The following is a 15,797-nucleotide window of genomic DNA, read 5'->3' on the forward strand; positions in this document are numbered from 1 at the left end:
AATATATTGTAGAGTATCTTATAATTGTATTTGCGATTATGAAAATAATATATGAATACATTCTCCTTGGACAAACAACCTAAAGACACAGAAAAAAATTAGCGAGTCTCTTGATGACTCTCCCAGACGTAATCATTCCCCTCTGTTTGCAGTGTCTCTATAGACCTTTAAAAAAATTTTATACACACACATACACACACACACACACACACACACACACACACACACACACACGAGCATCTTTTGACATAAACTAGATCAAAATATGCAAATTGGTTTTGCAATGTTTGGTTTTTGGGGTTTTTTTTGGTGGAACCAGGGATTGAACTCAGTCTCTTGCACTTGCCAGGCAAGTGCTTATGCTACTGAGCCATCTCCCTAGCCCCTCTGCAATGTGTTTTAACACATGGTCTCACTGTGTCACCCAGGGTGGCCTGGAGCCTCCAGTGATGAAGCAATTCTTCTGTCTCAGAGTACCTGGGGCCAGGTGCGCACTATAATGCCTAACTCTAACTTCTCTTAACATTCAGCGTGAAGACTCTGTGGCTGTGTTGCAAGTATACAGAGTTTGTACATGACCAGGTCCTGGATAGAGAGACTCTGATCCTTGCTGTGGCCTTAAGAATTGAGCTTACGGGCTGGCGAGATGGCTCAGTGGTCTAAAGCACCTACTTGGAACAAGCTCAGCAAAGCACAGGGACCGCGGTTCAATCCCCCAGCACCACATGCCAGCCAGCCCCGCCCCCTGGTGGGCTGAGCTGCCCCCCCCACAATAAATAAATAAATAATGTCTAGAAAAAAAAAAAAGAATTGAGCTTGGGTTCTGCTCTGTTCTGTGGGTGAAAATGATTCTACAACTTATAGGATCCCATGCAAAACAGAACTCTAGGAGCCTTTGTTTCAAGTTATGAAACAAATTTCATGACTACAAGCATTAAACTGAATTGGGGGGTTGGATTTTAAACACGGGCCACTGAGTGACTGCACAGTGACAGGCTCATGAAGCTGGCCTTGCCCAGGAGCTGCATGGAGTCTCCTCTGACTGTTGGACTGGCAGTGTCCTGGGTTCTAGGCATCGGTGTAGCCCCTCTTCCAACAATGAATATTCTTGCCTCAGTCTCCACATTAGATCCTGTTTCCCAATTCAGCACCAAGCCTGTATTCTCTGCTCCAAGGCCTAAGTGCTGGGAGGCCAACACAAGCAAGCTCTGGGGGTCCATGGTTTTGGCCCGCATCACTCTGGAGGTGCCCACAAAGATGGGTGGCATTGGACAATGACATCCCTGTAACTTGGGTGAAGAGTCTCTTTGGAGACAAGAAAGCATAGATACACCAACTAAGAGAATTGAGCTACAGTTTGAAGCCCATCACTAAGTTTACTGCATATGCTTTTTTTTTTTTTGGTGGAACCGGGGATCGAACTCAGGTCCTTGAGCTTGCCAGGCAAGCACTTACTCTACTGAGCTATCTCCCCGGCCCTAACATATGCTTCATTGACAAATTGCTGGCCTACTTGGCACTTAGACACTTTATCTAAGGGTGAGATCAGCTAGTCATTCAAACCACTGTTGATTCTAAAAGTCTGTATTTAAATGACTGCAGGAGAACATGATGATGATGATCCCATCACCATATTCATTTTATGCTCATAACACGGACATTATTCTCATTTTGCAGATGGGGAAACTGCAACTCAGATTAAAACATGTACTGAATGAGAAAACTGGAAATATTCTGAAAGTTGGTTGTGGTGATAACTACAAAACTGTAGGTTTACTGCAACCATAGGGTTGTATATTGCAATGGGCAGATTTTATAGTATGTAAATTGTACCACAATCATGCTATTGAAAAGAAAGAAAGAAAAATTGCTGCAGCTAGTAAATCGTGCAGCCTTCACCACTACCCCACCCTACAATGGACTGTCCCTTCCTACCTATATGAAGAGGAAAGCAATGGATGAGAGAGGAGGTGGGTTGGGTCCCAAGCCAGGCTCTATCACTTAACTGGCCGTTAGACTCAGAAAGATACTTGCTCTCCCCTTGTTTACCCATAAAATGTAGACAAAACTGATACACATGGCTGGGTGTGGTGGTGTTCATTTTTCAGGAAGCTGAGATAGGAGGATGATTTAAACTGAGGAGTTCAAGGCCAGCCTGGGCAACAAAGTGAGGCCTATCTCTTCAAATAAATAAATAAATAAATAAATAAATAAATAAATAAATTTTATTTAAATTTTAAAAATTAAACAAAAGGACAAAAATTGATGCCTGTTACATAAACTTGCTGTGAGACTCTGCATTAATATAGGTGAAGAGCACAGAGTAACTGCTAGTGCGTGACAAGCACTGTATAAATAGGGACTACCATTGTCTTCCCCAGGACTGTACAGGCAGAGCCAGGCTTCTTAAAGGGCCCCACTTCTTCCTGCCAACCCGTCTGCACTCTCCTGGTCCCTTAAAGAAACACTCCTCCTCAAAGGCCATCTTTGGAAAAACACTGCGCTGGCTCTCAGCTCATCTCACTTCCTGGTAACCGAGCTGTTTCTGAGGGAGAAGCAGCATCTTCCCGATAAGGCAGTGACTCGCTGCTCTCGTAAAACATTCATTACTGTGCCAGCTTCTCCCCATGGACCGTTTCTCCTGTGTCCTCATAAACTGCAGCAACCAACAGGGAGCCCTTTTTAAAGCCTCAACAGGCCCCACCCATGATGGCAGACGGGCCCGCCCCACCCGTAGCACCGGCAGCTGCCCGGTTGGCTAATGAATCAGAAGGGACAAGGGTTCTAGGTGGACAACTTTGTGTCACTCAGAAATGGGCTTTCGAGCATGGAGCCAACAACCAGGGCGAAGTGGCCTGGGGTGGGTAGTGGGGTGGAGCTGGGGTGAGCTGAAGCTTTCTGGGTGATCATTGCACTTCTGCTTAGACTCGAGTCGCATTATGTAAACCTTTTTCTCTCCATTATCTCACCGGATATTCACCACAGCCCTGGCAGGTGGGTATGGCTGTCCCCTGGGTGTCAACACCCCTCTCACCCATGAACAAACTAGGGTGAAGCATTTCAGCAGGTGGCACAAGAGAAGCACGGAATGAAGCCCTCTGCAGCCTGAGCCAGTGTTTTTCCACTAGCTTCCCAGGAGAAGGTCAGAAGCTCCTCTGACTCCACCTCAGGAGTGCTAATGACGTTTTCTACATGCTCAAGAAAACAAAGCGATGCACTGTCACTGTCTTCCCATCCCTGCAAAGGGCATTACAAACTGCTCTGCCAGCCCTGGACAAGAGTCAGAAGGGTCGCCTGAAATGCAGGAGCTTTGACTCTGTTCAAATCCCTGAAGTCCCACATCAGATAATCCAAGCAGTGAAACAAATTAGCATTAGTCCACAGAGCTCAAGGTGGCAGAAAAACAGGCAGAGTCCCCAAAGAAACCAGGCTGTAGCTAAACAAGCATTTGCTGTGCTTCTTGGGGCTCCCAACGTTCTCATCCAATCTCACACGAGGTCTGAGTCTCTGTGGGCGTGGCTATGAGCTTCTGGGCTGATTTTTTAAAACCCATGTGTCACACTGACAGTAATCCTCTTGTTAACAATCTCCTGGCCTGGGAGCAGGATTGGTTCTGGGGTGTGGAGGATGGGGGATGGGGAGCAAAGAGCTAAAACCTGTGTTTTAGGGTGCCACAGTGAGATCCACAGGGCTGGAAGCCACCTTCTCAGTGGGGGTGGGGCTCAGGGACCATGCCAAGGGTCCCCCTGCAGTGAGCCTGCATCCTTCCCTTTCTTTTACTCCCTAGTTCCTTTCCGGCTCACTCCACCCTCTGTCCCCAGAGCCAGGGCATTGCCTTTACCTTTTATTGATTTTCATATTTAAGGAAAATCCATTTGCTTGATTCAGACCAACTGAGTCATCACTGTGTGAACAAAAAAACTACTCACAAGGTGGACATTTGGCAGACACCACTGCTGGGGTGGGCAGGCAGGGACCCTGCTTCTTATCCAAACTGTACTCTGCCCATAGTCAATTCTGGCTTCTCCTCCCTGCCACAGTTTTATCCCATCTCTGGAGCCTTTGTATCCTCTGTCACTACAACCAGACTGGCCCCCTCCCCCAACCCATCTGCCTGCTCTTATATTTGCTTATAGGTCCAAGTTCACTGTTGGAGGGCTGTGATTGGGACATTTGGACCAGGGCTAGGGAGGACTTACATGACCACCCTCTCTTCCATGGGAGAGCAATATCGATCCTACATACAGATGCAAGAGACCTCCTCCTTAGAACATGTGACCTTTTCTACTCTGGGTGGTACCGAGAGAACAGGGTTATGCCTATAACATTACCAGTGTGGGTTGATCAGAGCCTGGCATCTAGCTTCACAGTAAGTCAAGACCAGTTACGCCTCTTGTGTCCATTTGCATACCTAACTGCATGGCCCTTTGTCCTTGGGCTTAGGATGGCCAACATGCTCAGTTGCCCCCATCCTTTGAGCCCTCAAAAAAGGACAATGGTTCCTTCTAAAGCACCAGGCTCTGCTATGCAGGCTGAGAGAACTATGAAAAGCCAGAAAGGGTTCCTGTTAGCACATCATTGAATGCCAAAAGGCATACAGGGTTACCAGAGATCAACGTAGCAGCTAACATTTATTGAGTATTTTCCAGGCACTATTTTAGGTGTCACCTGTAGCATACCATTTATCTTTCCAGTAATTTTACACTATTACTATCCCATTTTACAGATGAACAAACTAAGGAAGTCAGGGGTTGAAGATTTTGTTCAAATGCTTGTGGTTTATAAATAGTAGGTCCAGGCAGTCTCCCTTAAGGAGCCCCACTTTTAGCCATTATATACAAGAAAGGGGCTCATCTCAAGGGTCTTTCTGCAGCCCCCTTACCTCACTAAAAGACATCTTAGCCTGGTATGGTGGTGCATGCCTATAATCCTAGTACTTAGGGAAGCTGAGATGCAACAATCACTGTGAGGTCAATCTCTGGGCTATATAGTAAGACTTTGTCTCAAAAAAGGGCAGCTCATTCTCTTCATGGAAAAAAATCATATGAAAATCCTTTTTTCTGATCAATTGAGAATATCTTCAAAGTTATTGTTTAGTGTCACTATCTCTCCCTTATGTCAATGGCCCCTGTACTGAAGGATTTGTGAGGGCTCCAGCAGGTCTCAGGGGCTTCAGCTCTGGCTTTGCTCCCAATGGGCTGTCTGATCTGGCTAGAAAAGAGCATGGAGATCTCCTAGGGAGGAATCAATTTGCTCCCGCCACCTCAACCTCCAACCTTAACACTCTGGAAAAAAATGAGGCCTCATTGTTGCTGGAGCTGGGGAAGAGTCTGGTCCAATCTGCTGGATCCATGGGCACTGTTACTCTATTTATACACATAGCTCACAGTCTACTCCAGAGGCACAGCAGCCAATCTCCTGCCCTTGTGCTGCAGAGCCTGCCTGGAACCTCCAGGCGAGGGGAAGGGCAGTCTGTACTCTTAGCACTTCAGACAGGTTGCACTAGGCCCTGGTTGAGAACCTCGCCATGCATTACCTTAAGGTCCTGTTATGTCCTTTTTCCTTTCCCTTCCTAACTCCTATCCCACTTTTCTGGAAGAAAGAGGGCCAGTAGATGGGTCTGAAAGGTGGGGGAAAGTCACTTGTTTTACTTAACACATACTATTTGCCAGGCACTTTCAGGCCTGTCCTGTCCTCAGCATCCACGGGTCCCAGGTCTGAGAGCATAATGCTTAGTGGGGCCCAGAGTGGAAGACAGCAAGCGGTGTACTCAGAAGCAGAGAGGGTTGTTCACCAGCCATCGGTCCCCTTCTCCAAAAGAACAGTTGACCACGGGCAAAAGGAGGACGTGTGGGGAAGAGGGTGGGCACCCCTGGCTGGAAGTGGCGGTGGCAGGTCCCTGGGCAGAGGAAAAGCTCAATTGTGCAAAGACTTCCTGCCCTGACAGCTCGCGGCCCAAGCACCGCCACCCCGCAGCTGCCTCGCTGCCGCTGGCCGGGGAGGCGGGGCGGTAGACTAAGGCAGGAAAGGGTTACGGGAATAGCTTTCCAATGACAAAGTCTGGAAGGCACCCAGGCCTCCGCCCCTCTGCGGGTTAAACTGGCACCGGGTGGGGGGAGCGGGCGACCCGCGGCTCTGCGTCCCCTCCCGCAGCCCGGGCCAGCCCGGCCGGCCCGCCGCTCCCCTCCCCCGGCTGCGCGCGGGCCGCCGGCGTGTGCCTGGGGCAGCGGGTCACGAGGCTCCGCCCCGCCGCCTGGCCGCGGGGACGGCACTTTGTTCAGGATGCCGCCTCCTTCTCACTGTGGGGCCGGGGCCAGAGGCGGCCAGTGGGAGAGGCCTGAGGCCAGGAAGCAGCGAGCACGCTGAGCCTCGTGCAAGGGGCGACCCGGCTTGGGGAGCCCCGGGGAAACTTCCTGGCGGGAGGAAAGGACGCCCGCCCCGGCGCTGCCCCAAGCGATGCGCGTCCGTGCGCCGCGAAGGCGGCTGGGGCTGCGGCGCGAACCCCGAGCCCGGGAGGACGCACGAGAAGGTGAGTTGCGCCCGGCGCAGGGTGCGGGGACCGCAGGTTCGCACTTCGCAGGACCGTGGCGGGGCCGGAGGGGTCGGCGAGCCCAGGGGAGGAGAGCCGGCTAGTCCTGGGGAGGCTGCGGGCTGGGCTCGTGAGAAGCGCTGGAGTAACAGCAGAGATGTGAGTGGCTTCAGGGGAGGAGTGTGCCAAGCTGTCCCGACAGACTGCGTCTAATTCTGGAGGTGACTCTCCAGAGTTCCCCACCCCTTCTGAGCCTCAGTTTCCCTGCCTGTGAAACACGAAGCCCCGTCTTCTCTCGGTTTTTTTGAAGAGCGAGTTAACTCTGCTTACCAGGAGTGAATGGGACAACCAGGGCAGGTGACCTTGCCGGCACTCCAGAAAGTGTTCGCAGCGCCCAGGATGCACGGAGGAGCACTCTCTGGCCCTACCTACCCAAGCTGCCTTCTCTGGCATCCGCCCAAGGTGTCTGGGAGCTGAAAAAGCTTCCCGGAGGAGAATAGAGGGAGGAGAAAGGAGGGATTTGGTGAGCGGGATGCTAGACTCTCACCTAAGGGCGAAGGTGCCTGGGGCCTGTGGTCCCTGCTAATCCTCAGGGTCTATGAAAACAGGACATGGGAAGAGGGCTTAGGCAGATCTTCGGAGGAACTGGGTAGTGGGTGGTGGGCAGTGTGCTAGGGGAAAGGCCACTCAGCAGAGAGGGCTCTGCACCACCCCCACCAACCCCAACCAAATGCAGGAAAATCAGCTGGTATGTCAATGGCACTTTGTTAGGGCAGTCACAGGGCGCAGCTGGCGCTGGCTTAAAGGAAGCGTTGGATCCCCCCTTGATAACATACTGTTTATCTGGCTTCCTGTTTCAGCGTTTGGGATACCATTGGCTCATTGGCTCGTTCAAATTCACTGCGGAGAAATCTGGCCAGTCTGCCCTGCCAAGGGCCCTGGGCTTGCTTTGGTTTTCACTTTGTGGATGGTCTCTTGCCTCCCCCACATTGGTCCTGTACAACTCAACTTATAATGGGACGGGAGGACTTCAACGCATAGGCAGAGCTTCGCCCCCTTAGGCCAAGTATATATGTGACTCCGGCTCACTCATGAGTTTTTTTAAATCCCCCTTTGAATTTGTCTGATGCATCTTTAGATTTATTTTGAATGGAGACAGGGAATGCCATCGCTGTGGACTTCCTCTCCAGCAGGAGCTATATACTGTATAAAGCACATACAGTTCTCTGTTGCTTTTAGGGGAAGTTTTCAATCAGTTTGTAATACTCTTTCTGACTGTGTGGCCAACGCACTGGATGATCAGAGAGCAAATAATTCCTCACCGTTCTGCCGTGGTTGTCACGTTTGTAAAGTGGAGCCAGGGGAGTCGGTATTGCTCGAAGAACGAAGATGGTTTTGCAGATCTTTGCTTCAACCTATAGTTGCCTGAGCTCACCTGCTAAGAGGAAAGCCCCTAATCAGAACTATTCCAGTAGTTTAGTCAAACTCCGTTGGGGAAGGTCTCACATTTTGCTTTGTGTTTTAGATATTTGTGCACAAGCCTTATTTCTCTATGAATGTCCTCTAACCAAATACCCTATCTAAGTACGGGTGATACCCAGCGCACAGTAGGCACTTTATAAATGTTTGCTGAATTAATAAAACTGGCTAGGTGTGGTGGCTCATGCCTGTAATCTGAACATTAGGGAGGCTGAGGCAGGAGGATTGGCATGAGTTTGAGGCCATCTTGGGCTACATAGTGAGTTCAAAACCACCCTGAACTACATAGGGAGACCCTGTCTCAAACAAAACAAAATGAAAGAAGTTAAATAAAGAAACAAACCCCTCCCCCCCCCAAAAAAAAGAAGAAACGAAACCCAATAAGTAAGACTGGGAAAACAAATCTAAGTGCCACCCATAGGCCCACATCAATTTCTATTTATTCATTCTTAGGGAGGTGTTTGGTTTGTGGGGTGTGTGTGTGTGTGTGTGTGTGTCTGTCTGTCTGTCTGTCTGTCTGTCTGTCTATGTGTATTCTCTGTCCTCCCAGATAGGGTCCATAATGAGGCCAGTTGCTGGGACCTGCTGGGATCTGACTTCCCTGGTGAGCCAGGAGTGCTGTTTGGCTCTTTGTCCTCCTCTTGCCTAATATGACCCCCACCCCATGCACCAAAGTCCATGTGATTCTCTACCAACTCAGCTTTGGCGCAGTAGAAAAAGATGTCCCGGAGTAAAAAGTCTCCTGCTCATCTTTTCATATTTGTCTCGCTTTTCATCTATTTTCAAACAATGTCACTTCCTCCGTCTTTTAAAGTTCTTTTGAATTCTTAAAGGGTTTGTTTATGAAAAACTAGAATATTAAAGTTGAAAGGATCTCCACCCTCCCCACCCCGGCCCTGCCTCCTTCCCTCACAGAGGAGAATCCAGGCGTCCTGCAGGAAAGGCTGGGCTCCTGGCCACACAGCTGTGGCGCTTGCTGCTGCAGAGGCCAGCCCAGACGGAGCGCAGGTCTTCTGGCTCCCTGTCCATGGCTCATTCACTTTCAGCAAATAGCCTCCTCCACTCGCACTCAGCTTTCTCTCCCTGGTGTTTGTATCCACAGCTCTCAGCAGATGTTACTTAGCTGTTAGCAAGAGAGAGGAACAGGAAAACAGCAAGGGGTAAGAAAAGCTATTTCTGTGATAGACCCAGCTTTTAGTCTCTGGAACACAGAGATCTAAGAAATATGGCAGTACTTGGCAAACTTCATCATTCTGGGCCCTAGTTACCAAAATACGTACATACATACACTTTTAGTTCCTTCTTTGATCAAAAAAATAATCCCACCAGCTTTTAAGTGAAAAACATCCCTCCTCAGTAAATAGTTTCCTGGGGCCTCCTGTTTCTTCCACCTCCTTGGGAGGCTGACTCAGACCTGATTTCCTCCAAGGGGCCTGGGGTTTTACTTTCCTGCTTCCTGTGACTCTTGGGACGTGAGGAGAGGCAGGAAGGCTGAGACCCAGGGCACTCTGATGGGTCCGTAGATGTGGCTCAGCTTCTCACACTTGTCCTGTGCAGTCTGCACTACCATCCTCATCAAATCTATTTGCTCTACTTAATTTTAATATGAGATGCACTAATATGCATGAAAAATTAAAGGCATGGATGCGGATGCCTCTGCCAAGGACCATTAATATAACAAGATGTTTCCACTTCAAAGGACTGCAAGACCATTCTGATGTCCAGTCCTCAGATGCTCTGAAATTTTTCCTCTATGAAATTGTTTCTTAATTTCCCTTTAGGATTGTTCATTGTTGGCGTATAGAAACACAAGTGATTTTTGTATGTTGATCTTCTACCTCTAAAATAGTTTATATGGGGACCTGCCTGTTAGCTCAGTTGTTTAAGTGCCTGCTTAAACAAAGCAGTCAGGCTCAGAATGCTGTGGTTTGATCCCCAGGTCCTCAAGCCAAACCAGAACTGCCCTGAAGCCATCCTGAGCCCACCAAAAAAACAAAATAAAACAATCCTTCTTCACTTTTGGGGCCGGGGAGATGGCTCAGTAGAATAAGCACTTGCCTGGCAAGTGCAAGGGCATAATTAGGTTCAATTCCCAGTTCCGCCAAAAAAAAAAAAAGTAAAATAGTTTATATGCGGATTATTTGGGAGTTCCCATGCATAAGATCATATCCATTATGAATACAGATGATTTTTACTTCCTCCATCCCAATTACGTATCCTTTTGCTGTTCCCACTTGAACTTTCAGTATGGTGTTGAATAGCAGCAGCGAAAGCAGGCACCTACCTACACTCTTGTTCCCCATCTGAGGGGGAAGCTTTTGGTCTTTCACTCTCAAGTGTGATGGTTGCTGGGGGTTTTCATAAATGTCTTTTGTCATGTGGAGGAAATTCCCATTTATCTCTAATTTTCTAAGTGTTTTTATTGATAAAAGGTGTTGGCTCTTGTCAAATGCTGTTTTAGGCATCACTTGAAATAATCATGTGACTTTTGTGTTTTCCTTCATTTTATTCAATATTATTTCTTTTTCTTTTCTTTTCTTTTTTTTTTTTTTTTGTATTTTTTTTGGGAAGGGTCTACAGGGTGTTCAGGGTCTCACGACAAGATTGGACTTGTAGTGATCCGCCTGTTTACAGCCTCCCAAGAGCTGGGATTACAGGCACATGCCACCACACACAGTCTCAATTGCCATCTCAATGTGCCCCGGGGTCGAGGCCGGTACAGAAGGCTGGGAGATTAAATCCCCAGCCCCTATGCCTGCTTGCAGGCTCTTTAATCCTCTGAGCTACTTGGCCAGCCCTTAATGTGGTATATTATTTCAATTATTTTTCTTATGTTGGACCACACTTGCATTCCTGGGGTAAGCTATTATATGTTACATTTTTAAAAATAACATATACACTCATAATATCATAATTATTATTCTCTCTGTCTCTCTTTCTCATTGCACTTAGGGCCTTCTCATCTCCAGGCTTTTTAATCTTTTTTTTTTTTTTTTTTTTTTGAGACAGTCTTACTAAGTCTCTAAATTGCCCAGTCTGAGTTTGAACTCATGATCCTCCTGCCTGAGCCTCCCAAAGTTCTGGCATGTGCCACCATGCCTGGCTTGTCATGCGTATTCATGTTGACCAACTTGACCGGTATTAGAGATGCTCAGGAGATTTTTTTTTTTTTTTTTTTTTTTTGTGGAGCTGGGAAGTGAACTCATGACCTTGCACTTGCCAGGCAAGCACTTATTCAACTGAGCTATCTCCCCAGCCCCTGCTCAGGAGATTAGTAAAGCACACCAGAGTGTGCCTGGGTGGGCCATGACCATGGGGACCACAGCTGGTCATGGCCCCTTCCTCCCTTCTGGCTCTGCTGCTGCTCTTTGTTCTTCTTGAGTGCCACAGTTGGGCAGCTTGCCTCTGCAGTGCCCTTCCGCCATGATGCTCTTATCATAGAGGCAGCTGAACCTGTGAAGCTGTGAGCCACTGTAAGCCCTTTCTCCTTTAAGTTGTGTATGTTAAGTACTTTGTCTCAGCAATTGACATTTAAAATACCTTACCATTTTAAATGCTGTTAAGCCTACTGTGCAGTGGCACTGAATACACTTACCCTGTTGTAGTACAAGCATCCTTATCATTCATCCCCATTTTTTTTTTTTTTTTAATCTTACTAAACTTGAAGAATAACTCCCCATTTTTTCTTTCCCTCCAGCCCCTGGAAATTACCATTCTACTTCCTGTGTCTGTAAATTTGCCAACACTTTATCATAACTAGGAATTCAAAGCTCTAGCCATTTATCTTCCTGTCTCCTAAACAGTCTCCCCTCAAGACCCTCACATCAAGACATGAATGGCCCAGCACCAGAGATGAACCAACTCCTGGTCATCCTGAGGCTCAGAGAGCACCAGACATGGCCTCGGTGAAGCCTTCGCTTCCTCCAGCCCCGGGGTTCTTCATCTTGATTGTGCATCACCTGGGGAACTTTTAACATTACTGATTCCTGGGCTCATCCTCTGAGACAGGGCTTCATTGGGTTTGGAAATGTGGCTTCCATAGCTGTCACTCTAAAATCTCCCTTGATGATTCTGATGCATTGTGAAGGTTAGAGCCACTCATGGCTGAGCTGATTTCCTTTCTGAAACCCTTGCCGGTCACAGCTTCTGGTGATGCAGTTCCCTCCCCATCTGGTCAGTAATGATGGCCCACTTTACATCCCTTCCCTGATTTTAAAATCCATTTGTGAATCAAGTGAATAGCGACATCTGTGGGGTGAGCTTTCAGTGTTGGAAAGAACCTTAAGTGTCAGGTAGCCCCCATTTTCCCACCACTTCCAGAAGAAGCAAGTCTGTAAAGTTCCCTTCCAGAGGTCACTCAACTCAGCCACCTCTGTTGCTCAGGAACCCTAACAACAGAGTGTTGAAATCATCCCATTCCACATTAGGACATCACTGTCTTTCAGACATCTTTATTGTATTATTAAATCTGACATGGGTGTGACTTCCACCTATTGGTAAAAGATACCAAAAAATTAGCAGGCTTCACCAAAATGAAGTGAGGGATTTTGAAATAAGCCACACAGACTATGTTTAATTGCCTGCAAAACATTAGGCTTTTGCTATTTGGAAACGCCCACTGAGTGTCTGTCTCTGTCTCTTTTCCCCCTCGCGCCAGCAGCCCTGTTTCCCTCAGGTCATTACTGGGGTCATTTTCAAGGAATTTCAGGGAAAATGTATGATTTTGGATCATGAAATGAGTCAGACTTGGAGTCAAAGTTCAAATCTTCACTGTGCATATAAAGCCTAACCCATGGTGAGTATTGGCGGCTGATACTGGCAAGTGAATTTATACCCTGCCCACTGGCATCGTTTTTGCTGTGGTAACATTAGGCGGGCTTTGAAACCGCTCAGATACTTGTTTTTTTCCCCCCAGAAAAAGTGATGAAAATGTCTTGTCTTACTGATAGGATGTTTCCCCATTTGCCAGGTCTGTCTCCCTTTCTCCCTTCCTCCTCTTCCTCCTTCCCCTCTATCTTTCTCTTCCTCTCTCTTTTCTTCCCTCTCTCCCTTTCCCTTGGGAAATGAACCCAAGGCCTCTTGTATACACCAGTCAGTGCTCCACCACTGAGCTATATTCTCAGCTCTTTTATTTTTATTTTTATTTTTTTTCCTGAGGCAAGTTCTCTTTGCATTGCCCAGGGCAGGTGTGGTGGTGCATGCCTGTAATCCCAGCACTCCAGGCTGAAGTGGGAGGAGCACCCTGAGTTCCAGACCAGCCTGGCCTACATATGCAGAGTGAGGCTCTATCTCACAAAGCAAAAACAAAACAAAACAAATTGTCCAGGCTGCCTGCAAACTTAGGATCTTCCTGGCTCAGCTCCCAAAGTGCTGAACTTGTGGGCGTCCAATATGGTGCCCGGTCCATCTTGCCCATTCATTGCCTCTACGTTCAGACTTATGCCCCTACCCTGTGTATGCACAAGCACCATGGTGGTTCTTAACCAACTGGCAAGCTTGGGGAGTACAGTCATGGAATGATTGCATAAATCAAATGAGGCAATGAAAGACTCGAACTGGTCCCTGGGATGCTAAAGGTGTGTGCTCAATCAACGACAGACGTCCCCACACCCATGCTATCTTCTTTCACTTGTCACTTTTGGAAAAAGCAACAGTTTATCGCCACTGTGTCTACAAATGCAGCCCTCTAGCTGTGGGCCCCCTGGTGCAGGTCATCCATTGGCAGGTCAGCGAGTATCAGGCACAGCAGTTTTTGTTTTCTGTTTGCAGACTGAAAATCTGAGAACTGGGCTGTGTAGGATGTCTGGTCCTAGCACCTGCTCTTTGCTGTTGTGGAGTTGTTTCATTTATTTCTGGTATCAGCTAACTCTTTTGTAGACTTCAACCATAGTAGCGTAGAATGGGTCCTCAATAAATTATCGCTAAAGTCAAGTTCCAGTGCTGCTTTCTCAGCTCACTGGTGCAAATAATTGAGTTGACTGGAAGGAGTAGCTGGGTTCTGGGCAGTGCCAAGACGCCAACTGTTGTCTTCCTGCTTGCCTTGAACAAAGGAGAGACAGCTGATGAGACACACGGATGAGTAAGGCACCCAGCTGGGGCTGGACTCGGCAGCTGCCCTGTCTGCCCATCTTTTCCTTGAGTGGCTCTGTAAGGTCACCTGCTCTCCCTCCCAAAACTTGGAGGGGTTTGATTATGTGGGGCTCCCCATACTGCTACATGGCAGTTGTTGGTGCCTTTGTACCCGCTGTCAGCCCTGTGCACTGTCAGTTCTACCTGCCCTCCTCACAGGGAGGGTGTTGAAGCTGCCCTCAGGGCTGGATTCAGTGCCCAGAGGAAGGGACACAGAACAGTTAGGGTGCTTCCCATCAGTGCAGGCCATATCTCCACAGAGTTCATTTTGAAAGCTGTCAAATTAGCAGAGAAGGTAAAAGACAAGTGTGGTGGATGCCTAGATTCCCTTATTGCTCACATTTTACAAATCTGCTTGAAATCTCCCTCTGAAAAAGGCAATCCCCCTCGAGATTATTTATAGAGAGACTGAGACGATAGATAGATAGATAGATAGATAGATAGATAGATAGATAGATAATTTATAGAGAGACAGAGACCATAGACAGACAGACAGACAGACAGACAGACAGACAGACAGACAGACAGACAGATAGGGCAATGCTCCAAAATGTTAATAGCAATTCTAGACATTTATTATCTATGTATTTACATGCATACATACAATATTTTTCTGAGCTACTTGAAAATAACTTGTTGACTCCATGACATTTATCCCCTAAATACTTAGGGGTATACTTTATTTTTTTTGGTGGTACCAGGGATCGAACTCAGGATCTTGTATTTGCCAGGCAAGCACTTATTCCACTGAGCTATCTCCCTAGCCCAAATTTTATATTTTTATGTTTTACTTTTTTTGTGTGTGTGGTACCTGGGATTGAACTCAGGGCCTTGTGCTTGCTAGGCAAGCACTTATTCTACTGAGCTATCTCCTTGGCCCCAAGGGACATACTTTCTAAGAACAAGGACATTGTCCTACATAATCATCTTAGTCACGCAAAATAGAACTGGAATTAGCGGTTATTATTATTTGGACGCAGGGTCTCACTATTCAGTTGAGGCTGGGCTTGAACTGACTGTAGCCCAGGCTTGCCTGGAACTCACCTTTGATATTCCTATCTCAGTTGGCTGATTTTGTGTGTGTGTGTGTGTGTGTGTGTGTGTGTGTGTGTGTGTGTGGAACCGGAGATTGAACTCAGGCCCTTGTGCTTGCCAGGCAAGCACTTATTCTACTGAGCCATCTCCCCGGCCCCTCAGTTTGCTGAATGCTGGCATTACAGACATGCGCCTCAGGCCTGGTTTAGCAGAGTTATTTAATATTTGGGCCGTACTTTCACTTCCCACTTGTTTTCCAAGTGTCCTTTAGAGAGTACCATGTACTTTTTCCTGCACTACTGCTTCCCTAAGGGGGGTCCAAACTGAAGTTTTCTCTCCTGGAAGAAGAGAAATAAGGTCATAATCCCTTAAATTGGAACAGCAACACACCAGGTAAAGAAATTTGTTTATTTATTTATTGAGATGAGGGTTTTACTCTGTTGCCCAGGCTAGACTACACCCTGTCGTTTAAAGTTTTTTTGCCCTCCTTTTTTCATGGTCAAGATAGTGTATCCTGGGTATGATGATGCCTTCCTGTAATCCCAGCACTGAGGAGGCTGAGGCAGGAGGATTGCTATGAGCTTGAGGTCAGCCTGGACTACATAGTGAGTTCAAAGCTAGCCTG

General features: G+C 47.6%; 1 protein-coding gene across 2 annotated transcripts in view; it reads left to right on the forward strand.

Moving 5' to 3' along the window:
* The first annotated feature begins 6,314 nt into the window (after positions 1-6,314).
* Nav1 (neuron navigator 1) overlaps positions 6,315-15,797 on the forward strand; it is a 260,493-nt gene continuing 251,010 nt past the window's right edge. For both annotated transcript variants that reach the window (XM_023707932.1, XM_023707940.1), the window contains exon 1: positions 6,315-6,529. The gene's annotated coding sequence lies outside the window, so the exon portion shown is untranslated. The remainder of the gene's footprint in view (positions 6,530-15,797) is intronic.

Source organism: Octodon degus, unplaced genomic scaffold, assembly GCF_000260255.1.
Source record: "Octodon degus isolate 3935 unplaced genomic scaffold, OctDeg1.0 scaffold00009, whole genome shotgun sequence".
Lineage (NCBI taxonomy): Eukaryota > Metazoa > Chordata > Mammalia > Rodentia > Octodontidae > Octodon > Octodon degus.